Source organism: Pleurodeles waltl, chromosome 5 (assembly GCF_031143425.1).
Source record: "Pleurodeles waltl isolate 20211129_DDA chromosome 5, aPleWal1.hap1.20221129, whole genome shotgun sequence".
In the NCBI taxonomy this organism is placed as follows: domain Eukaryota; kingdom Metazoa; phylum Chordata; class Amphibia; order Caudata; family Salamandridae; genus Pleurodeles; species Pleurodeles waltl.
In genome coordinates this window covers 1,819,875,146-1,819,899,793 of record NC_090444.1, presented here as the reverse complement: position 1 = coordinate 1,819,899,793, position 24,648 = coordinate 1,819,875,146, and the positions used below count along the sequence as shown (strand labels likewise).

At 44.6% G+C, this 24,648-nt stretch overlaps 1 protein-coding gene across 5 annotated transcripts in view; it reads right to left on the bottom strand.

Moving 5' to 3' along the window:
* The window catches only part of CMTR1 (cap methyltransferase 1), a 419,501-nt gene that overhangs the window by 18,809 nt on the left and 376,044 nt on the right, over positions 1-24,648 (bottom strand). The window lies entirely within an intron of this gene.

Here is a 24,648-nt window from a genome sequence, read left to right as displayed (position 1 = left end):
TAAGGCTTTAGGTAAAACTGCTCCCGTCAGGGCCAGCTTTAGCCCTGGTGGCGCCCTGTGTGGCAGTCTTTTTTGGCACCCTTACCCCTTGACCGCCTCCTCGGATTCACTCTCTACCACCGGCACATGTGTCTCATCTCTCCATAGCACTTCTCTCACACTCATTGCATTTGTTTTAAAGCACTTGTAAAGGCTGGCTTTACTAATCCACTCAGCTATCCACATAAAATATAGTTCTGTTCTTTGCGCAGGCATATTAATCCTCTGTGCTTCTTTATGGTGAGTCAAAGCTGCCGCTAGACAAAACTCCCATCTCTCTCCCAAGCAGGAACATTAATCACAAGAGGTATCTTGACATTTTAATTGCTTCCTGAAGGCTGGACGCACAAGGAACTTTTCAGCAGGTGCTTTTAAACTGCACGTTTCTTAAGTCATTGCTAAACACAGCGCCTTCTGAGTTCAGCACCCGGTGCAGCCGCACCGCACTCGAGCCGGCCCTGGCCACCGTATTCTGCTTTGAGTAACTATTAATGGCACTGTTGTGTAAAGAAGACCCTGTGACTTACTACCTGCACAGCCATAGCTTATTTCCATCCTCCAAGCCATCAAACGTTTGGGGCAGATCTCTACACTTACCTGGCTTCTCACCTAGAAACGCCAACTCACACATCTCTAAAGAGAGAACAACTAAAAGTTCTCTGCGAGCTTGAAGACGCATCACTCTGAACCAGCTCATGACAAAGAGTTTCAGGCTAACCATTTATAGTCTTCCAGTGAATTATTCATTTCTAGCCAAAAAAGGGTATTGTGGACACTGTTAATTACAAGAATGTCAATCACAAAGCTATACAGACAACTAAATATTATATAAATAGCTTAAGGTTTATTTCAAGATATGTATTCCATGTATGCCAACTCCTCTGTGACGGTAACATTTACAACAAACTTGCGTGCTCTTCTTTTCATGAGCCTTTGACTTAAGAAATACATTCCTGGTGACCATGTGTAACACTATACTCTGGCAGCTTTATTATGATGTGTATAGTGAATGGTAATGCTTCCCTCTATTTGAGAAAACTCAAATATATCATTTCTTTATTTTAACTTTTTAGCCAATGTGGGAGTATCCAACACATAAATGTCTGTTTCATAGAAAGCAGCACCACCTATTAACAAGCATTTCAAATGCAATGGGTCTCGCATTTGCTCAAGTTAGAGCTATTAGTGTAGTAAATCCCTAACTGGACTTTTACTTTTCATGTTCAATTTATGTGGCAAGAAAACAGTTGACAGAAGCGAGCCGATTCAAAGCAGCACCGCCACCATGAATGTGAGCACGCAAGTTATTGGCTCCCTGCGTGATTGTCTAGAGAGGATCAAGGCTAGGTATGAAAGGCAGACCGAAACCAGAGGAGGGGCCCTCACACGCTGTAACAGGACGAAGCGTGACAGTGTGATGGCCAACAAAAATGTTCACTTAGCTAAAACACCTGGGGAGGGAACACAGCACACAAAGGAGGGACATTTCACAAAATACACCAATAAAAATGAAGCATTTAAGACAAGTGAGTGTGGTTAGAAGCCCTCAGAGAGATTAGAACAGGCTAGAGCGCCTGCGCGCTCGACCCTTAAAAGACTGGCGGCCCAGACACACCACAGGAGAAATCTGATTGAATTATTTGCAGTGGAGCATCCTTCAGGTAGCAGCACAGCTGTGATCACAGAGTTAAATCCAGGCATCAACTTCCTAACATAGTCTTTAGTTAATAGACTGAATTTGCATGCTAGGTAAATAGCTAATACGTTTAAGACGATGTAATCAATGATTACTTTCAGTTACACCAGAAGGGTTGGTTAAGTTTCTCAAACACAGGTTAATAGCCCTTATCGAAATGTTTAACTTTCTAACAATTTCCAAGGGGTTTTCACAGTACAATCCTGCTGATTTTAACAATTAACTTTGAAACAATTTGCCTTTTTAACTGTGTTAAAATTAAGGGAAGAGACAATAAATAAACTACACTGCTAAACAGGAAAGGAACCAGTTTCTTATCTGTAACAATGGATTTGCAGCCTGAAACTTTCCAAGGCTCGCTTGCTGTGCCATATTGCGCCATACAGTGTATTGGCCCAGTAGCGTATCCTTCCTTAGGATGTCAGTTTTAGTGAAGTCAGTTCAGTGGAAAGGCAAGGGTGCCACTTACACCACCCCTCCCCTCCCCCCCAGACTTGCTCATGAACAGGTAGTAAACAAGCACTGGCAAAGCCAATAGGTGATGCCTATGAGAGCTATTGGTTTTGGCAATATTTTGTATCCATGCTGCACGCAACATGGGTGCTTTGAGGTATGGCTAACATTAATTTTAAAAAGTGGTATGAAGCAACCAGGGCTAATACTTTTTTTTTTTTTTTTTTTTAAAGTTCGATAGCGCTGGATGCATCATAAACCCTTTTTATAACTTTTTTGTTTAGTCATGCTGCACAGCAGCTATGCTGCTATACAAAGCCTGCAATGTCCATTCTTTATCGCATGAACAAAGGGCAATGGCTATGTCAATTATTATAAAGGTAAGACCTATTGGTTTTACCAATGCTTGTCAGGTCTTGGCACAACACCCTGTGATTCTGAGCAAATCAGTTAATCTACCCATGTGTGAAAAAGAAAACAAATGTGACATCTGGCAAAAAATTCTATCAAGCAGAGAAAGTATTTGCACCCACGTCTTAGTGGAAATTAATTTGAAAGTAGATAGCATTTGTTGTCACAATAAAAGCAGATAACATCTGCTGTCACAACAGACATTTCAAAAGAGAACGGGCTTCTTTGAAGTGTGTGTACCACAGTAAAACATAGCTGCAAATGGCAAGAGGGTCAACAAGGACAGCGAAAAAGAAAAAGTAATACCTCAATAACAGCGCGATCAGCAGGACAACTGTTAAGCTGAAGCAATCAGTACTTGATCCATGCTCCACCCGAAAGAAGAGTAAGTAAAGCAGCACGTGCCAGACAATTAGAAGGCCGCAAATTAGAGTGACAATTAAACCAATGAATGCTAAGCAATGGGTGGGCTGCAAGCCCTTTGTTTAAAATGTCTCTTGCAAGCAAGAACACATGCAGTGCATGTGCTGTCACAGTGAGAACTAAAGAGCTACAATTAGGTTGCAGTGGGTCTATAACACCCTTGGCTTAACCTGCTGCATTAACAAAAATTATAACCCAGGAACCTGTGCATGAGTAAATATGCTTTTGGAAGGTTTCACCCCACTTTTTGGCTGCATTTTTAAGTCACAGCCTACCAGGCAGCACAGATGTCTGGTTTGCTAAAGACATCTTGGGGACTTTTAGAAAGTTGATCTAGGAATGCATTCTCCTCGTTGATTACCATTGGCTTTGTGGTTTGGAACTCACATGTTCTGGCTTTTTATCTGCTGGCTTTATTTGCTTTAGGCTCTCCAGATTAAGTTTGTCCCTCCCATTCCCTAAACCATGTTTTCTGTATCCTTCCTTCACTTCCCTTCTATTAACATGCCTTTAAATCTTGTTATCTCGTCAAATTTGCTGTGCGTTCAAAGACCTACATCAAATGTCAGGCATTGTCTTCTAAGGGACTTTGTTTACTTTTCTTTGACTTCAAAGTGAGAGGATTTATGTGACAATCTTGCTTTATACTCGGGTAGGAAAGAGTATTTTTTGTAGCACACAACATTTAAATGAACTGTGTAAGTGTTTCGGAAAATAGCAGTATTTTAAACACACAAATAAAGCAAAACATTTTTTATTTTTGAAGTGTGTTGGAAACAAATACTTTAATATGATCAAAACGAGTCGTTAAACTAGGTGATGCAATTGCCAAACATTTTTGTCAGTGCACTATATAGTTTTATTAGTAAAACTGTATGTCTGCAAATGTAATGGTCATTTCAATTGAAAATGTGTTGTCTGTAACAGCAATGTGCTACCACACCATGAATACTACACTCTACACCACTCCACTCCACTCCACTTCCACACCACTGCACTCTACTCTGCACCCTTCCACGCCACTGCACTCTATGCCACTTTCTGCTACACCTCTACTTTAGCCTGTACCATTCTACTTCTTAGGAATGCACACTTCTGCACTCTTCAAAACTGCACTTTACACCACAACAATCTACTCTGCACAACTTCACTCTACACCATTATACTCTATGCCATTCTGCAACACTGCAATCTACGCCAATGCACATTACTCTAACATTCGTCTCTATGCCCCTGCACTCTACCCCAATCCACGGTACGCCACTCTAATCTACTCTGCTCCACTGCACTCTACCCTACTAAACTCTATGCCATTCTGCGCGACTGCACTACCCCGTACCACTCCATGACACTTCACTCTACTCTGAAACAATTGACTCTACGACACTCCACTCTGCTGCACATCACAATGCCACTGCATTCTACACCACTCTACTCTTAACCACTGAACTCTACACCAATGCTCTCTAAGCCATTCTATACCACTGCACTCTCCGCCACTGAACTCTATGCCACTCTGCTCTGCACTATTCCCTTCTACTGCGCTGCACTCTATAGCACTTTACTCTCCTGTACTCTAAGCTACTGTTCTCTGCACCACTCTACGCCACTGCACTTTATGGCACTCAACTCCACCCTGCACTTTACCCCGTTGCACTCTATGCCACTCAACTCTGCGCCACTGCCCTCTGCTTCACTCAACTCTATGTCACTCCACTCTGTGCCACTCCACTCTACTATGCACCACTCTAAACTATGCCACTGCATTTTACGAGGATGCATTGTACGCCAATGAATTAAATGCCACTGCACTCTGCAACACTTTACGCCAATGCACTCTACACCAGTCCACTCTACTCCATGCCACTTCAGCACACAACACTCTGCCATTCTCCTCTATGCCACTAACCTTTAGCCATGCTGAACAGCAGCCACGCTGGTCAACAACATGGCGAAAAGACATTAGTAAAGCCAATAGCTCTTGCATAGTTAAGACCTACTGGCTTTGCCAATACTTGTTGATTGCTAGGCACTGGTGTAAAGGGTCTGAAATGCCCCGAGCCATGCTAATCAGGACTCAGTGCACATTCTATTACTCAGAAAAAGGTACATGGTTGATTGGCTTGTACTCAATTGGCATAGCCTAACTTACTTGTATCTCCCTATACATGGTACCCAAGGCCTGTAAGTTATGTGTCACTCATGAACAGCAGGACTACTTGTGCCACCACGAGTATGACAAGGTAAACATGTCTCCCAGAATGCCACTACAGGCTGGTAGAGCAGTTTTAACTACTAACTTGACTTTGCCATTTAAGGTAACGGCAAAGCCGAAACCTCCCTTTGTAACATATACAAGTCACCCCTACAGAAGTTCTCTCGAGTCCTAATGCGGGATGCAATATATTACAAAGCACACCATTGTGTTTTACATGTTCCAACAGTAAAAACTCACCATTGGTGTTTTTACTTTGAGAAAGGCTGGTAGCCCCATTGACCAGTACAGAGTTACAGGCTGATACTTCAGCCCTGCTAACTTCTGATTGTGAGTACTGAGGTAGGTACTTCAAGGTATCAAAACAATCAGTGCATTAAATCCAATTTAATCGTTAATCAAATTTAATGTCACTTATTGGCAGAGTGCAACTTTAGTAAGTTGCCACTTTGGTTGCTGAAGGTTTCCAATGCCCATTTCTGATTGCACACAAAGACTGTCTTTCCAGACAGCCTTCTACCGTTCTGGGGAGATGTTTGAATGACTCCCAGGAAAAGTAACAGTCTGCAATCAGAGGAGGTGTTACCTTCTCTTGGCAGGAAGCCCCAAGGGTGTTGGCTCAAAAGACAAGTTTCAAAGGGGAAGCCAACTTTGAAAGCCAAGTGGTGCGCACACACACAGGAGGGGCTTTTCTATTGCTTAGGTAGACAGGCTGGCAGTGGGGATTGAGAGGCAAAAAAGTTGCCAAAATGGTTTTCCCATAGGTATGTGGCCCAGAGGTAACCACAACCCCTAGCTCCACACATGGAGAGGGGTCCTGACATCTTGGGAGTGGGCAGAAAGGAACACTCTGGGTTAGCTAGATGCCACACTTCAGAGGAAGTTGTCATCAGGCAGGAGGGAACCTAGTGGCCCATTGGCTAATGACCACCACCTTCCCTAAGAGCACTTTTTGGGCATAAAAAGAGGCATCCCTGGAACCCAGGAACACAGATCTTGCTGGATTAGAGAAGAGAAATGAAGGAGAACTGCCCTGCTGACCCTGGAACCAGCAAAGAAGAGGATTAACCGAAGTTGGACATCACCTGCTGCTATTTGGGCTAGCGAAGGAAAGGACTGTGCCTGCTGTGTACTGCCTGTGCATGAGTTGTTCCTGAGCCCAGCCAGAAGGTGAGACTCCAAGAGTCAGTTGGCTGACTTCCTGTTCACGCACAGGGCCACACAAACTGAAGAAGCCTGCCTGGGTGACTTGGTACCCCAGATTTTTGCTCCTTGCCACAGTAGAGCCTGGGAGACCGAGACCCGATGCTCAAAGTTGCACCCACATCTACCTGACCTGAAAGGTCTATCAGAGTGCAGTTTGGTCACTCAGAAGGAGAGTTAACGCCAAAAGGAGGAAACTGCAGAGTTTGTTGTGCCCGGTGACCAGTAGTCCCATGGGGACTGGACGTTTTTTCTGGAGCAAAGAGGACTTTGAGGGATGTCAACCTCTGTGGTCCAAGTCGCCCCACAAGGACAACCCCCATTGGTAGCACAGCATCTTCAGGATCCCGGACCATACTGTCTCCCTAGCATCAGGACCATTCCATAGAAGTCAAAGGCAAGGGATCACTAATGCTGGAACTGAATTGAGGACTGCTTTTCTTGCTAAGGTAACTGTTTCGTTGGGCCATTCCTGTCTCCTTCACTGGCTCCCTGCTGAAGTTGGCTGTCCAAAGTAACTTTTAAGTAACTACATACCATTTTGACTAAAGATTTCCTGCACAAGTTTCTAAGTGTCAAATTAAATGATTGTGCCAATGATGGTTTGCTGTTAAGTGAAAAGTTGTGAATTACTCTTTCTTTCAAAATCTGAATTTCTGGAACCCTCTAGTGGATCTTTACTGTTCTGGTGTCCATACATTCGTAAAATACAGTCTATTTTTATAAACTGGTCTCAGATTTCTTCAGAGTCTGATTTCCTTTTCATTTGTTTTGTTGCTGCTTTAACTGCTTCACACATGCTCCTTTGTTGAAGCCTGGCTGCTCAAAACTACAGCTACCCAGGGCTGAGCTAAAGTTTGACAAATGAAACCTGACTGGTCCTAGAAGGGTTGGTAGCGTATTACACAGAGAAGTCTCACAAATAAACCGTATACTACACCCCATTCCCTCACATTGTGTCGACCACATAGTGCATCAGCTGCTCCATATGTAAACTAACCAGCACCCCTGCAAATATTTAAAACCTAATGAGAATGCTGTGAATAAAATACAAGTGGCCTTGCAAGTTAGATCATTTCAACCAACATATTTTGGTCAATAAATGTTAATGTTTTATGGAAGCCTTACTAAAGGGCAACACTGAGGTGGCTGTGACTCCTAGTTATGAATGAAGCAGCTTTAAAATAGCTCAGAGATCTGCATGTCTCATGCATGCACAGTACCAGACCAGGAAGACAGGTGTTCTCTTACATTGTTCCAAAGCATTGAAAAGCATCTCACGCCACAGCAGAGCCTCCTCCTCGATTATTGGACTCCGCAAGAAGCTGAAGACCTGGCTTTTCAATGAATTAACCTACCCTAGGCAGGGCTAGGCACAAACACCTGCTCAGTGCCACGATACCCTCACGTGTGATAGTGCACTTTACAAATACACATAACATAACAAATGCCTTTAAGAACAGCGGGGAGGGTGAGGCTAATTGGCTTGCAGCAAAGTAACTTGCATCTCTTCAAAAGCAGCCTGAACTTGGCATCAACCGCAAATTTCCAACTCTATGCAGCTTTCTGGTCGTAACTGTCAATGGGAGACATCTCTTCTCAGACAAAGAAATGTACATGTGCATTGTCATACCTTCCATTGGCGCGCAATAGAAGAGAAACAGCTTTCAAAAATGAGTATGCACTGAAGAATGAATAATGTATATTCTTAGAACAGAACGTGTAACAGGTTCTGTCTCTTTTTTGTTCCACTACTTATTCTTTTTTTCCCTGCAGGATATCCTTTTAAAATAACATTATCACAAAAACAAATTTAGCATTACATTTAAAGTCTAGAAATGCTAAACTAAGCAAAATCATTTTTCCACACATTTACCTTTTGCATTGCAGTCGAGGTGATCTCCTTCATTACCATGTAAAAGAGCATTCACACGAGATGTGACAGCAAACAATTTGCATGTTATTAACGAGATCCTGAATCGCTTGTGGGGACACACATTTAAATGCATGCCAGAATTTAACAAGGGAGATTTTGCAGCATGGAGAAATATTATTTGACCACATACTTAGGGTGTCATTGGGAGATATGTTAGAAGGGATAACATAGTTCTGTATACAGTGAACGGCTTCATCCCTGTCCTCTACTTTGTGCCTTTTATGTGTGCTATTAAATACTTCTGTACTGTTCCCCAATTTCTTTACAAAAAAGAATTAAAATTTGTCTCTTGAACAAAGTACACCGCTGCTCTCCAGAAATACCTAGCATATTGTTGTGTTTATGTCTGGAGTTTGGAACTGCTGTCCATTCTCTATAAGAGTTCTGATCATCCTGGAAGCGGCGAGACTCCAGGATGACAGATGGAGTATGAGGCTGGAGATAGTGCGTGGAGACAGGCATACAGAATCATACCAACCTCTCCTAAAACCATGTTGTGACAGTAGTGGGGATGGCACTTTACACAAGCCATTCATTGCAAAGATTGCATCGACTAATACCCTAAGGTACCTTATCTTATAAAGCAGTTGTGTGGATTTGGGGGGGGGGGGGAGAGGTGGCGCGAGGCAGCCGTGAATTGGATTTCGCTCGCGCTTCATTCAGCAGCTTGCTGCAGCAGCCTTAGTGTGCAGCACCAACAGTGATTGATGTTGTGCCATCCGAATGCTCGATGGGGGAACAGCCGTATTTGTTGGGGCAGCCACCATCATAGCAACACCACAAAAGAAAACGATGGACAGTGTTGAAGCTTTTCAAACACTCACACCCAGTCACAGTTCTTGGTTTAATCCACAGTTTTTTTTTTGCTTGCGGCGTAATCCCAGTTTGGACCCAGCCATATGCAAATCAGTCTTGACCCTGCTCCCCATGGGCACAGTCCAGCCTGAACTGCCAGGCCAGGTCCTCCCTCGACCGGAAACAAGCATCCTGGGACCAGTTTCAGGGTATCACCCCTCATCAGCCAGGCTAGCTTGAATCTCGTGGAGCAGCAAGCAAGGGACCATTTCTGGGCATACCATGGCTAAGGGTGAGTGTTTCAAAAGTTTCAGCACTCCATACATCATACTTTTGTGTTGTAAAGTTGCACTAAGTGGCCAGGGTATGCCCAGACGTGGGTCCCTTGCTTACTGTGCCACTGGATTCAAGCTAGCCTGGCAGGGTCAAGACTGAATTGCATATGGCTAGGTCCAAACGGAGGGGGGGGGGGGCATGGGGAGCAAAAGAACAATGGATTTAACCTAGATCTGTGAGGGGTGAGTGAAAAGTTTCAGCACTCTGTTCATCATCCTTTTGTGTTGTAAAGCAGCCACCATCATACCTACGGACATCACAGTGTTCAATGCACAACAGTAACAGCCATATTTGTTGGTGCTGATGCATTATTGTGACAGGCAAACTGGCAGCCATTTTGAGTTGGGTGATCGTGTCAAGACACGCTCGGTTTACAGAGTAAACGGACAGTTGATTAATGACATTGCAGCAGTGCCGAGTTCTTCTCCATGCGCATGATATTACCTGCTGGAGAAACGGTCAGTCATAGTGAGTGACAGACTCATCCTGTTTATTTTATTTTACATGGCCTGTTAAGTAAAATTACAATTCCTGTACAACTTTCAAAGCACTGCATTACTTTAGGGTTCACAATGCCTACGACTAACGTGCCGTCTCCTCCTATTTTCTTGTCTGATAAGAGAAAAACAATAATACTATGGAAGAGATGGGAAGAACGTTTTGGTTCGTATCTTGTGACTATTGGGGGTGACAAAATTGTATGCAGCAAGAAAACAAGGACTATTGTTACACAATCTAGCAGTGGAAGTGAGTAACATTTATGACAGTTCAGAAACCATTCCGATAGGGAATGCGGAAGAACTAAGATGTTTTTGATATGTCCGTATTGATGCTTGAAAAACATTCTGAAGCAAGGGATTGGAACGGCACAAATTTTCCTCAAGAGCACAAGTAAAAAATAAAAGTATTGGGAACTATGTGGCTAGTATGGGAACATTGTCACGCACCACGAGAGCTTGGTCTTGTAACTGATTCACTTATTGGAGATCAGTTAGTGATGTGAACCAACAGTATCAAGAGAACATTTTGGCGAAGAACGCTGATCTTAAAGCGGCTGTTACTATTATTGACAGTATAGACAGCGCGTCTCCTCTGACCTCCTGGCCAGCATTGGTTCGCTCTCCTCCGCGCAGCTCCACCTGTTGCTGCTGATGCTGCCTCTGCCACGTTTCAAACCGAGAGCCTGCATGCCTGACTCTCAGTTCGAGGCCCACCTGCACCTCATCCCTGTTGGCTTAGTGGCCATTTCTATTTAAGTATCTTGATGTCTCTTTTACTTCTGCTTTTTTTCTGTCATTTTTATTTTTTCTTATCTTTATTTTATCTTTTTTTTCTTTCTTGTCTCTTTCGCTCTCCTTCAGCCTTTCACTCTACCGTTTCCCGCGCCATTGCTGCCCCGCTTCCCTCTCTCCGTGCAAATCGATTTCCCGCCCACCCGCCTCCCAGCTGACAGGAACTCCTGCCTCACTCCCCTTCTTAATGGCAGGGGCGCGCAGCTGACGTGCCAAAGGCAAGCCCGTCTGCACCCATTCGCGCCTGGACCACACCCAGCACAACGAACCCTGGTCTTCGTCCTTCCATCGCCACAACACAGAGATCCACCACAGGACGATCCCCAGTCTGCCATCTCGCATCACCGAGAAACCCAGGGACCGTTCTCCTGCCTCCACCGCACCCTCACCCTACACCAAGCACTGGGTGCTTCTACCGTGGAGCCACCGAACAATAACACGGAGCGTCTCAGCTGCATTCTCCTCAACATTCGCTCCCTCCACAAACACATCATAGAACCCTGGGACCTACTGGACTCCACCCGCCCAGACCTCGCCTTCCACATTGAAACTTGGATGAACTCAGCATCTGCACCGATCATCGCCATTCATAGCGACTGCAAACTGCTCCGCAAAGACCAGCCTTCTCGCGCAGGCGGCAGCCTGACCATCGCACACAAATCCTTCCCCTGCTTGACAACCAACGCAGAAGGACACTCCCCACGGAGCACCTCCATTTCCCGATACACGCCACACCCAGGTTTACCTTCCGTGGCACCTTTATCTACAAGCCACCCAGCCCTCGTCCAGCCATCGTCTACAGCATTTCCCTTCAACTACCACTTGGACAACGGCAATTACACAACACTACTTTCCTGCTCAACAACCTCGCCACAATAGGACTAAAGTAGCTGGTGACCTCACCAACACACATCGCCGGACACATGTTCAACAGCATTTTTTCCACCAGTAACAACATCACCTTCGACAACACCTCCACCCTTTACTGGACTGCTCACCACTGAATCCATTTCACCATCACCTCACCTCACATCCACCTAAACGCAACCCGAGCACCAAGCAGAAAATTGAACCAGATCACCGAGGAACAGCTCTCCAACACACTCAGTAAGTCTCCCCCACCCCTCACCGCAGATGCTAACATCTCAGCATGGAACTTCCACCAACAGATCTCTGAATGCGCCAACACCCTAGCATCTCTCCATCAGACCTCAGCTAAACACCACCACAAGAAGGCCAGTTGGTTCTCCCCCACACTACAGGTGCACCTGCAGACGGCTAGAGAAAAAATGGAGGAACAGCAAGTCCCCGGAAGACTTCAAGGCTTTCAAAGCTGCCACCAAATCCCACCACCACATCAGAGTCACCAGGAAAGCCGCCTGTAGGAAAGTGCCCCTTTTGGCATGGTTACCCCACCCTTCCCACTTTTTGCCTGATGTTGATGTTGACCTGACAGAGTGTGCTCGAATACTGCTAATCAGGCCACAGCACCAGTGTTCTTGCCCCAACAATGTTCCATTGTTCCTACAATTGGCACACCTCTGGCAGACAGCTAAGTCCCTTGTAAAGGGTACCAAGGGGACCAAGGACCCTGTGGCCAGGGAAGGTCCCCAAGGGCTGTGGAATGTATTGTGCCATCCGAGGGGAACCATCACCAAGCACATGCACACTGCCATTGCAGCTTGTGTGTTTGGCGGGGAGAAAAAGACAAAGTCGACATGGAACCCCTCTCAGGGTGCCATGTCCACAAACCACTGCCTGTTGCATAGGTAAGTTACCCCTCTAGCAGGCCTTACAGCCCTAAAGAAGGGTGCACTATACCACAGATGTGGGCATAGCTGCATGAGCAATACGCCCCTACAGTCTCAAAGTCCATTCTTAGTCATTGTAGGTGCAGTGTGGCCATTTAAAGTACATGGGCTGGGAGGTTGTCATTACGACCTCCACAGCTCCATGATGGAGCCACTGAAGTCTGGGAAGTTTGGTTTGGGTGACAGCCTTTGTGCTCTTTGTGGCCAGAAACTAAGCCTGCACTGGGTGGAGGTGCTGAACACCTTCCCCCTGCAGGAACTTTAACACCGACGGTGAGCCTCAAAGGCTCAGGCCTCTTGTTACAGTGCCCCAGGGCACTCCAACTAGTAGAGATGCCTGCCCCCCGAACAAAGCCCCACTTTTGGCGGCAAGCCCGGTAGGAAAATTAGGAAAAATAAGGAGAAGCAAGCACTTCAGCTAGGACCACCCCTACGGTGTCCAGAGCTGAAGTGACTCCTCACGTGTAGTCACCCTCACGGACAGTAGCCATTGGCTACTGCCCTCCAACCCCTGTAACGCCCCTAAATCCAGGATTTAAGGGCTCCCCTGAACCAAGCTCATCAGATTCCTGGTGACCTCAAGAAGACAACAAGAAGAAAGAAGGACTGCTAAGCTGACCTCTAGCAGAGAAGACACCAACTGCTTTGGCTCCAGCCCTACTGGCCTGTCTCCAGCTTCTGAAGCCCCTGCTACGAAAATGGCGACTCATTCGGCAGGACCAGCAACCTCTTAAAAGCCTCAAGAGGACTGCCTGCACACCAGTGGACAGCGGCCCTGCCGAGACATACTCCAACAAAGGACTCCAGAACCACCACAGATCTGCGAGTCCTGCCCACTCTGCACCCGACAACCATGGCTCGTGTCCAGGTGGCCCAAAGAACTAGAGCTGGTCCCCAGGCAATTCTGACCTAGTGTCCTCCCAGGGTTGACCCCTCCTGTCCCCCAAATCCAGAGGACCACCCTGCCTGTGAAGTATCCGGACAAAGATACCCTGCACCCGCAGCCCCCTGGCCTTGGGGAACCCAACATCCAGTGCAGCAAACGGCCCTCCTCACTGTCCAGCCTGTGGTTTCTCCGAAATGACCCCCTGGACCCAGCCTGCAGCCTACTTGTTACCCCCGGGGTTTCCATACTGGAAAGTATTGGGAGCTCAACGCTAGGCCCCTGTGCTGCTGAGGGTGTGGGTTTGGTGCTGATCTGTGGCCTCCCGGTCCTCCTAAACCCCCTGGGTCTGCCCTCCGAAGATGCAGGTACTTACCTGCAAGCAAGCCTGATTGCGAGTGCCCCCAGTCTCCATAGGAACCCATTCTAAATCTTGCAACAACTTTGACCTCTGCAACCGGCCAACACTGTGTTGCTGGTGGTAGGTGTTTGGGGTTAAATTGAACCCCAACCTGTGGGCATCCTAACCCCCGGAGACTGGAACTGTAAGTCTTGTACTTACCTCGAAACTGTACCAACTTCTCTTCTCCCCTAGAACTGTGTTTGAAAATTGCAGTCTCAACTTTTAAAACAGATTATTGCTATTTATTTGAAAACCGTTTAACTTACCAAATTGAAACAAAGTGGTGTTGATACCTAACTAACAATCTTGTGGTTTTCGAAATAAAGTAACATAACATATTTTTGCTATATAAAAACAATTTACCTGGAGTTAGTCATTGAGCGTGTGCTTTATTCATTGCTTGTGTGTGTACAACAAATGCTTTGGACTACCTTCTGATAAACCTAACTCCATGACCACACTACCACAAAAGAGAGCGTTAGTATTATCTTCTTTAGCCTCTGTTAAGCCTCTGGGGAACCCCTGGAATCTGTGCAAACTATATCTCAATTCCATATAGTATATACAGAGCCAGCTTCCTACAACCACCCTGCAGGACCGTATCAGCGCCACCGCTCACAATCCCAAAGACCTCTTTGCCGTAATCAAAGAGTTTGCCAAACCCCAATCAGAAACGGCAAGCATCCTTCCATCTCAAGACCTCTGTGAAAGGCCAGCCAATTTCTTCCACTGGAAAATCAAAGACATATACGACAGCTTCGGATCCCAAGACCCTCTGGGTCACCTAACAACCCCCAGATTCGTCCCATCGAACCATGACATACGAGACCCGCATCATCATGAACAGCATCCACTCCGGAGCCCCTACAGACTCCAGTCTTCACCACATTTTCAACAAGGCCAACACATCCATTGCAACCGAACTCCGACACACCCTCAAGTGTTCCATAGAGACCGCCACCTTCCCAGAGGACTGGAAGCACGCTGAGATCCACCCGTTCTTGAAGAAACCCATGGCCAACCCCCTGAACCTCAAGAATTACTGCCCCATCTCTCTGCTGCCTTTCAGAGCCGAGGTCATTGAAAAGGCCATCAACGCTCAGCTCCGTAAGCACATCGAGGACAACATCCTGGACACCTCCCAATCAGGCTTTGGGAGCAACCATAGCACAGAGACAGCCCTCCTCACCACCAAAGATGACATCAACTCGCTCCTTGACCGCAGCCATACAGCAGCCCTCATCCTACTGGACCTATCGGCTGCCTTCAACACAGTCTCACACAATATCCTCTGCTCCAGGCTCCACGTAGCCAGCATCCGCAGAAAGGCCCCACAATGAATACACTCCTGTCTGGCACAACACAGAGTCAGACTCCCGCCTTACAAGTCAGAACCTACAGAGATCCGCTGCGGAGTTTCACAGGGCACCTCCCTGAGCCCCACACTCTTCAACATCTACATGGCCCCATTCGCATCCATAGTCTGGGACCATGGACTGAACATAGTCTCCTACGCCAACGATACCCAGCTGATCATCTCCCTGACCGAAAACCCCACTACTGCCAAGAAGAATTTCCACAATGGGATGGAAACTGTCACCACCTGGATGAAGGATAGCTGCCTCAAGCTCTCCGAGATCCTCATCCTGGGACCATCCACATCAGCCTGGGATGGGTCCTGGTGGCCATCAACCCTCGGCACCCCTCACCCCAACAGACCACGCACGCAACCTCAGCTTCATCCTGGACTCATCGTTCACCATGTCCCGCCAACTCAACTCAGTTTCATCCTCCTGCTTTCACACACTCCCACTTCTCCAGAAGATCTACACATGGATTCCAAAGAACTACTGCAAAACCGTAAGCCATGCACTGGTTACCAGCACTCGTCTATGGCAACACCCTCTACACCAGTACCACCCAAAAGAACCTGAAGAAACTAGAGCACATCCTCAACGCCTCCGCCCGACTAATCCTGGACATTCCCCACCACAAACATAACTCCAGTCACATAAGAGACCTCCACTGGCTTCCTATTATGAAAAGAATTAACTTCAAGCTCCTCACCCATGCTTACAAGGCCCTCCACGACCTAGGACCCGCCTACCTCAACCACCGCATCATCTTCTACTCCCCCACCAGACCTCTCTGCTCAACGAGCACTAGCCACCGTACCCTGCATACGGAAGAGCTCGGCTGGTGTAAAATCCTTCACCTAGCTCACGGCAAAGTGGAACACCCTGTCCCTGCACCTCAGGCAGTCACCATTGCTACCTTAAAACCTGGCTCTTCAACTGAAGCTCAGAGGACAAACCCCTTATCGCCTTGAGACCCTTTTGGGTGAGTAGCTGCGCTTTATAAACCCCAATTTGATTTGAGTGCATGAGACGCGTGTAATGTCTGCTCTTTGCAGAGTGATTTCACTACCACTGGGTTAAATGAAATGGCTAGAATGTTGTTGATAGAATTAAACCTGAAGGAAACAAATTGGTGGTGGTAAGGAAGCCAAGATCATTAAAATTAAATGCTATCAATGTGGTAATTCTGGCCATCCTGCAAATAACGTTCAGTGACGTAAAAAATTCTACCTGCAGAAAATGTGGAAAAAGAGGTCACGATGCCAGAGTCTGTAAGGCTGATAAGGGTCAAACTGTTGATGCAGTAAGTGAAGACCTGACCAAGATGGTTCTAACCATTAAAATCTGAGTGAAGTTATTGGTCCCATAACAATGCCTGAATGTCACATTAAGCTTGTAAGGAAATTGTGGTATTAGCCGATTCGGGATCATTTTATACTGTGGTGGGTGATATAAACTGTGAGAAGGATTTTTGTGATGTGCACATTTCTGTTTTCCCCTCTCATATAAGTCATGTGAGCTACAGTGGTACCAAGATTGATGTCTTAAGTTACACCATCATGAGGACTGTGCTTTAGGATAAAGATACTCTGGGGAAAGTTTGTGTTTGACAAGTGAGGGGACAACTTGTTGGGTATGCGTCACCAAAGTGACATGGATATCATGTAGAATCCCAGTGCATTACAATGGCTTGTTTTTGTATCAGTGGAGTGGGAACACAAGGATATATTATGATGGTTTCCAAGTGTGTTGAGTGGTGAACTCTGTCTCCCTAAAGTTTTCGAGCAGAAAATAATTTTGAAGAAAAATGCTATACCTTTTATTCATAAAGTCAGAAAAGTTCCTAATCTCATTTTGGAACCTTTGAAGGGGGAGATCAGTAGGTTGATTGAAGAAGGTATAATTGAGGGGACTGATTATTCAGAGTGGCTTACTCCCTTTGTGATGGCACTTAAGGATGGGGGTAAGCAGGATGTGCATTGATTTGTAGAGATCTGAACAAGCACATATGGGTTGACTGTGAAACTCTACCTACCATCTCTGAGGCTCTGACCATGCCTGGAGGTGTCAATGTGTTATGCATCATGGATCTTTCATCTGCATATCATCAGGTAAAAATACAGGATGATTCCAAGCACCTGACGTCATCTGTCACACCATCAGGAGCTCACAGCTTTATCAGGATGCCATTCGGTTTGGTATCTGCGGCGGCATGTTTTTGAGATAATTATGAATGTGGTCTTGGAAGATATATCTCACATTCATTTTTTTCAGGATCACATCTGGTTTTATAGGAAAGTTCTTGGTGAACATGATAAACACTGGTGGAAGCTTAGGAGGGATTGGCAGATGCTGGGCTAAAGCTTGGGAAGGAGAAATGCACATTCCGAGACAGTTTGGAGTCAGCTTGGTCTCTTACTTGGGCCATACAAATTCTGCTGAAGGGGTCACGCCTAAGTTACAGTTGGTTCACTCGATTTTGAAGGCACCATCAACGCAAGATAAAGATCAAGTTAGGTCCTTCCTCGGACTGGCGGAGTTCTACTCCAAGTTTATTCCCAATTTTTCAAGTGTGGCTCAGCCCATCAAGGCATTGTTGAAAAATTGTATGAGGTTTGTGTGGCTGGATGATTATGGTGTGGCTCTTGAAGCATCTAACAACCATATAAGTAGAATGCCTACTTTGGGCACTTTGATGTAACTAAGAGAACCATTTTGACCACTGGGACAAGTCTCAAGGTGCTTGTTGTGGTACGTTCAAAAATTGTTGATGGGGACAAGCATATAGTAGTATTTGCATCATGTTCACAGAATACTGCTGTTTTGCGCCCCGTGTGAAATAGGCTTTAATGTGTACATGCTAGATTTTAAGTTCTATTTGTGGGGAATGTTATTTATGACCAGGACTGATCACAGACCATTAGTTCATGTATTTTCTACTAGTAAGGATAACAAGTTGACAACCAGGATTTAAGAGACCAATAAAAGGGTTACGTCATTTTAATTTTCAGGTGGAGCATATTGCTGGTATCAGGAACAAGGTGGCACATTGCTTGTCTAGGCTACCTTTGAACAGAGATGTTGAGTCAACGGATGTTAATCACTTAACTGGATTTGTGAGAGTGCGAGATGTGAAGATGAGTGGCAGTAGGCAATAAAAAAAAAGAGAGATAAGGAGACCAAGAATCTCAAAGAATTCATAGTTGAAGGTTGGCCTGGAACTTGCTCAGAAGATTTGAAAGGGTTTTGGAAAGTGAAAGCAGAACTGAGTTGGAATGGGAGTGGAAGTGTCCAGGGAGACAAGGTTGATCCCACCCAGAGATTTAAGAGGCAAAGTTGGTAATCTGGTGCATAAGGGCTGCTTGGGGCAGAATCTCACTAAAGCTAGGGTGAGGGAGTTGTACCGGTGGCCAGGGTTGGACCGGCCATGTTAAAAGTGTAGTTAAGGATTGTATTTCTTGTGCCAAGAGTGATAAGAGTAAGCTGGTGTCTAAGGTTTTTTTGTCCTCTGTTGAAGTTCCAGAGGAACCCTGGATAAGTTAGGAATGGATTTTCTTGGTCCTTTCTATTTTTTGCCTCCTAGTGAACACTATGTGATACTGTTGGCAGAGGCCAGTGAGAAAGTGCGTAATCTCTATTGACACCACATATGTGATTGATTTCTTAAAGGAAATTGTTCGGGGGGTGTTCATCAAAGTTATTACAGAAAATGCACAATATTCTCCACAAGCAAATACACTTGCTGAGCACATCAATCAGTGAGTGAAATCTAGTGTACATAAGGCAGTAAAATTGAGAAGGTCTCTGTCTGATGTTTTGAGTGGTCTGGTCGCGCACGGCAATACTCCTAACCTGGTAATGTTCAAACCACCCTTCTTCTGGCTGAGAGGAAAAGTAGGGAGCACCAAATTGAATATGGCATGGATGAGTGTGAAAATTCAAGAACCGAGGCAATTAGATGACAAAGTAAGCCTAAATGAACTCAAGAAGGTGAGCACACTGTTGAAACATAAGTATAAAGCAAACAGAATAAGTGGTACGACTGGAAGAATTGTGTCAAGCTTTTGCCATGGTTGGTTGGTGAAATGGTATTGATGAGGAAACCGGGTTTTGTGAGTAAAGGCAAGTCTGCTTAAATGGGTCCTTTTAAGAATAAAACAATCACAAAGAATGTAGTTAGAGGGAATAATGCTGATTTGTGGAGTATGTCTAGATTAGTGAAGTGGAATGGTGTTTATTCTGTGACAATTATCTCAGTTTTGAATCAAGTCTCATGTCTTGTAAATGCTGTGGTGACATATCACAGGTTAGCCACAGTTCTGGTCATGCTACAATGTTGTTTCTCAGAGTTAATACAAGGTCTTCTTCCAGACCAACCTGTAGGAAAGATTTCGTGGTATCACAGTATAATGCTACATTTCTTTTTCTGATGTTATTTTTTTCCTGTATTATTTTTAAGTTCTGCAGGTTTGTTTTATTTTGTCTTGTACAGTATTAATGCACATTTTACGACTGTATCGTTACCTTTCATTATACTGCGTTCTTGTTATGTTTCATGTTCTTTTGGCAGTTGCAGTATTAATGCTCATGTTTATATGTTATTAGAGAATGGGATAAGTGTTGTGGGTTGCGTTTATGTCTGGAGTTTGGAACGGTTATCCATTCTCTCGAAGAGTTCTGATCATCCTGGAATGTGGTGATGGAGAGACTCCAGGTTGACAGTTGGGGTAAGAGGCTGGACATGGTGGCTGTTGCCTTTTACAGTTGGTTTGAGGAGCGACCAATAAAGGCATTGAAGACACTTACTCGTGCTGTGTCTCTGAATAACTTAAAACATATACTGCTCCATTAACTTGATACTGGCAAAACGATGGTAGGTGATTTTCCCGATTGACATGAAAAGGAGAAACAACCTTCTGCTGGTTATCATAACCACCTTCTCTTTGTATATTTTTAAATATACCTATTTCATTGTTATTTCTTGGAACAGTGTTTGTGATAATGTTATCAGTACTAGGAAAGCAGATTGTACTGTTAGGTGTTTGTGCATTTTTTAATACATTGGCTCAGAAAGGTTCCTCATTTGTCCTGCTGGAACCAAATTTAAGCGTGGTGCTGGAAACGCATGAGGTAGGTAAGGTTTTATCACAATCCCTAGAAATCTTTTTACAACAGCTATAGAAAATGTTTGTTTCTATTCTTTATAATTTTTGTATATCAGAGTGGTGCATATAGGCAGTCATATACGTAACACGTAATATGATCACATTAAATTAGATATTAAGTACTACTCAATCATTTTTCTTGTCTTGAAAGTGGTGCTTTGAATACCAGTCTGGATGTCAACACCTCTTTGCAGCATAGTACAGTATTTGTAATGGTGGTCTTGCGTTTTTGACAGCCCTCAGGCCTATACCAACAGCTATGCTACTAACAGCAAAGCCTTTGGATTTGGGCAATATATTTTTCTCCATGCTTTTGTGCTGAGGACTCAGGTAGCAATCTTGTCTAAAGTTGTGGCTACCTTCCACGCTAGGCAATCACTCTACCAGCATTCTTAGTTCTCCCTAATCCTTTGAAAGAGGAGAAGCAGCATTAGTAATTGAATCAGAAAAGGGATGTAAGCTTTTACATTGATCTACCAAAGGCCAGAGAGTGGACAATTAGCTATTTTGGGGGTTCTATTACGTGATGAAAGGGAAGGCTGTGCTGAAGATGACCCTTTCAAAGTTGGATAGGTCTGCATTAAGATGTGCTACGCACTGCCCAAGAAACAGCCTTCGAAAGGTCAGAGAACTTATCCCTCTGCCACCATGGTATTGCACACTGGGTGCCTGTCCTTGACATCTACCAGGCTGTAACATGGGCATCTGTGCATATGCTCACAAAGTACTATTGTCTTGACCGACCAGTCTGACGGTAATTACATTTTGCCCATTTGGTTCTTTAAAACGTTTCAGTCTGGGCGCACTCCACAGACCCTCAACGGTGGGGGAGGTAATGCTTTGGTATCTATTCTAGAGAGAATAATCCTCAATTAGAATAAGACATCAGAAGATTACTTAGCTCACAAAACTCTGGGGGATACTCTTTCTAGCCACAGATTCCTCACTACTATCCAACCTCCCCAATCTGTGGAGTGATCTCTTTTTAACAACTAAAGGTGCATTAAGGGAAAAGAAAATGATGTCAGCGGGCAGGATTGGAGCTTTGATGTGGCTCTGCTTCATCACTTGAAGAGTGGTGTGGAGCCAGTGCGGAGCAGCACGGCACCATATAAAAGCACACAGGTGCACTGCTGTGGAAGAAAGTTTCTGGATCTGGCATCTGGAGAGTATTCTCAAGTGAGGAATCTGCAGCTAGAAGCATCCACAATCAAGGGTAATCCCCAGGTGGAGGAGAGTCTGGTTAGCATAATTCCACCACATGTTTTAGTGGATAAGGATCACAACAGGCCTGACAATCTGGACCTCATGGAGCCGGATAAACTGGACATCATAGAGCCTATGAACAGTGAAGTATTCTGGGAACTGGGTATTTTAATTTCTTCTGGTTCTGCATTAGACCCTATACCAAATAGGTTATGGAAAGGCAGGGCAGATGATCTATACCCTGGTCTATTGAGGGTGTGTAATCAGTCGCTAGGAACAGGTAAAGTCCCTTCCAGCTGGAAGGAGGCACTAGTCAAACCTTTATTGAAGACGCCAAGAGCTGACATCATTGATCTTCGCAATTACCTGCCCATTTCACAACTCCCATATCCAGTTAAAATTGTTGATAAGTACATCAGTAAGGAATTGGCAAAATGACTGGAAGATAACATCTTGGAGAGTGAGCAGACAAGTTTTAGACCAGCACATGGAACTGAAACTACTCTAATTCATGCATTAGATGAACTAAAAATGATTGTTGAGAATGGTAAGGTGGCAGTATTCATTTTGTTAGATTTATCTACTGCCTTTGATACGGTTGACCACTCAATTCTACTGGAGAGATTAAAGGAAATTGAGTGGAGGCCATATTTCTGGACTTGGTTGACTCATACTTAAGTGATAGATATCAGGTAATCTCAATTCCCCCTTTTCAATCTAACTTTAGATCTAAATCTAGAAAGATGTGTCATGGAGTCCCACAGGAATCAGCATTAAGTCCAATTTCTTTTTAACGTATATCTACAGCCACTATTGAAGCTAATTGGATCTTATGGGATCACTTTTGTCAATTACGCTGACGATACGCAATTTATTTTTCTCATTAGATAATGATGGTACCCCTCATTTAGACAGGTTGCATGCCAGTCTACACGACATGGCAAGTTGGCTTAAACAGAATAAACTAAGATTTAATGAGGGCCAGACAGAGTTTTTATGTTGCAAATCACAATTTTTTTTTCTCATCCAGGCATCTTCTGGCCCTGGAACAGCTCGGACACTATGGAGACTGCACATTGTGTTTGTAATTTGGGAGCCCTGATAGAAAAAGGTCTTACTATGGAAATGTGTGTGAATAAAACACTGTCTACTTGTTATGGGCTGTTGAAGAATCTTAAGAAAATTGTTGGTGCCTAAACAGCAAGAAAGTTGGAAGTTGGTGATTCAGAGCACAGTGCTTAGTAGATTAGATTAAAGCAATGCACTGTTGCTAGGTATTCCAGACTACTTGATGAAAAGACTGGAAAGGATACAAAAAATGGCAGTGAAACTGGTGTTAAATAAGACCAGGTTTGACTTAGCCTCAGGTGCTTTAAGAGAGCCTCACTGGCTCCCAATGAAGGAGACACTCATTTTTAAAGCAATGTGTATTAATTAAATAAAGTCCGGAATAAAACTGGTCCTTCACTTTTAGAAGACAAAGTTAAGACAGTACAGACCGCAAGTGACAGCTATGATCTGGAGCAGCAAACGTGATCTGTGAACCCAGGTTTAAAACGTTAAGGTATGAAGGCAGATCTTTACACGTAAGAGCTGTACAGTGGTAGAATAAGTTACCACCTTTCCTTGGGAAGGAAGAATCTCTGTTCAGTTTTAGGAGAAAGTTGAAGACCTGGCTCTTTCCTAAGCAGGAAGGAGCTCTTGGGTTTCAGTGTGAAACGTGTGAGCTGTTGCCCAATGTCTTTCTCTTTGCTGATACTGCAATTGCACATTTTACCTGGTGTTTATTACTGTTTTTTTAGCGCAAGATACCAGTTTAGGCGAACACTACGTTTTATAAATATGTGATAATAATAATCCATCAGAAGTTAAATCTTGTGTGGGAAACAGGAATTATATAAAATATACTTGTATGTCTTCCTCCTGTGCCAGCATCTCTTCTATTGCTTTTTTCAAGGAGTCCCATTACGTTTTCCTGCAACTCTTGAATGTTTCCTATTCTGTAGTGTTATGTATTTGAGTTTATTGTAGGTTGTATTTTGAGGAATTTAATTTCATATCCATAATTTGTCACATTAAACACCTACTTGTCCTGTTGTGGAATGTCATCTCAATAGTTAATTGTTTGTTCTGGCCGACTACTTGTGTGTTCTGGAGTGGAGTAATACATTAGTTTATTTATTGCTTGTGGCAGAACCCCTAGAAGTCTGCTTTCTTGTTTTACCTTTCACCAAAAATGATATTTGAGGTTGAAGAGGTTGCTATTAGCTTTTTATTTGAAACAGCCTTCCTGAAGTTTGTCTTTGCAGTTGAGTACTAACGGGTTGTCTACCCTGCCCCCTTCTATCAGGTGAGACACCTTTTAAAAAGAAACTTTGTATTTACAATGCTTTAGTTGCCTTTGCTGTCTAATTTGCTTTCTTCATTTGTTCTAAAGATTGAGCCACTGTTGAGCCAAAGGTGAACTCCCGTATGGCAGGTTAGTCAATTATCTTGAGCAAATACATTCTTTTTAACCCTATAAGTGATGAGACTCACCAAGACAAGTGGGCTTTCTGCCATCCCTCGTTAGGCATATCATGGGTAAAGCCCCCACATTTTCCACCCAAGGGAGGAGGGGATTTCAGGTGTTGGGCACAGAAAGACTGTTGGAGCCTTAGGGTTCAGGACTGAGGCCCAATACCAGGACGGACTAGCCCACGCAACTCTTTTTTTCAACCTATCCCTGTGGTCTAGTGAGCTTTCTGCTGTAAAACAAAATGTTGTCAAGTCTACCGCGCAGAGGGGCAGAAAGACTTTCGGGGCTTTTGGTGACTGCAGGAGCATTTGGCCACGCCGGAGGGTGGGTGAGGCACTGGTGGGTGGCTCGTGCTTGGGGATTGCCCCACTCTGGCGATCCCCAAGCACAGATCTACCTGAGAGAGCTAGCTTGGGAAAAAGGTCAATCTCCCCTTTTCAATGGTTGCACATCTATTGTGATTTGTGCTCCAGGGGCTGAGATACACCTAAATACACCGATCATA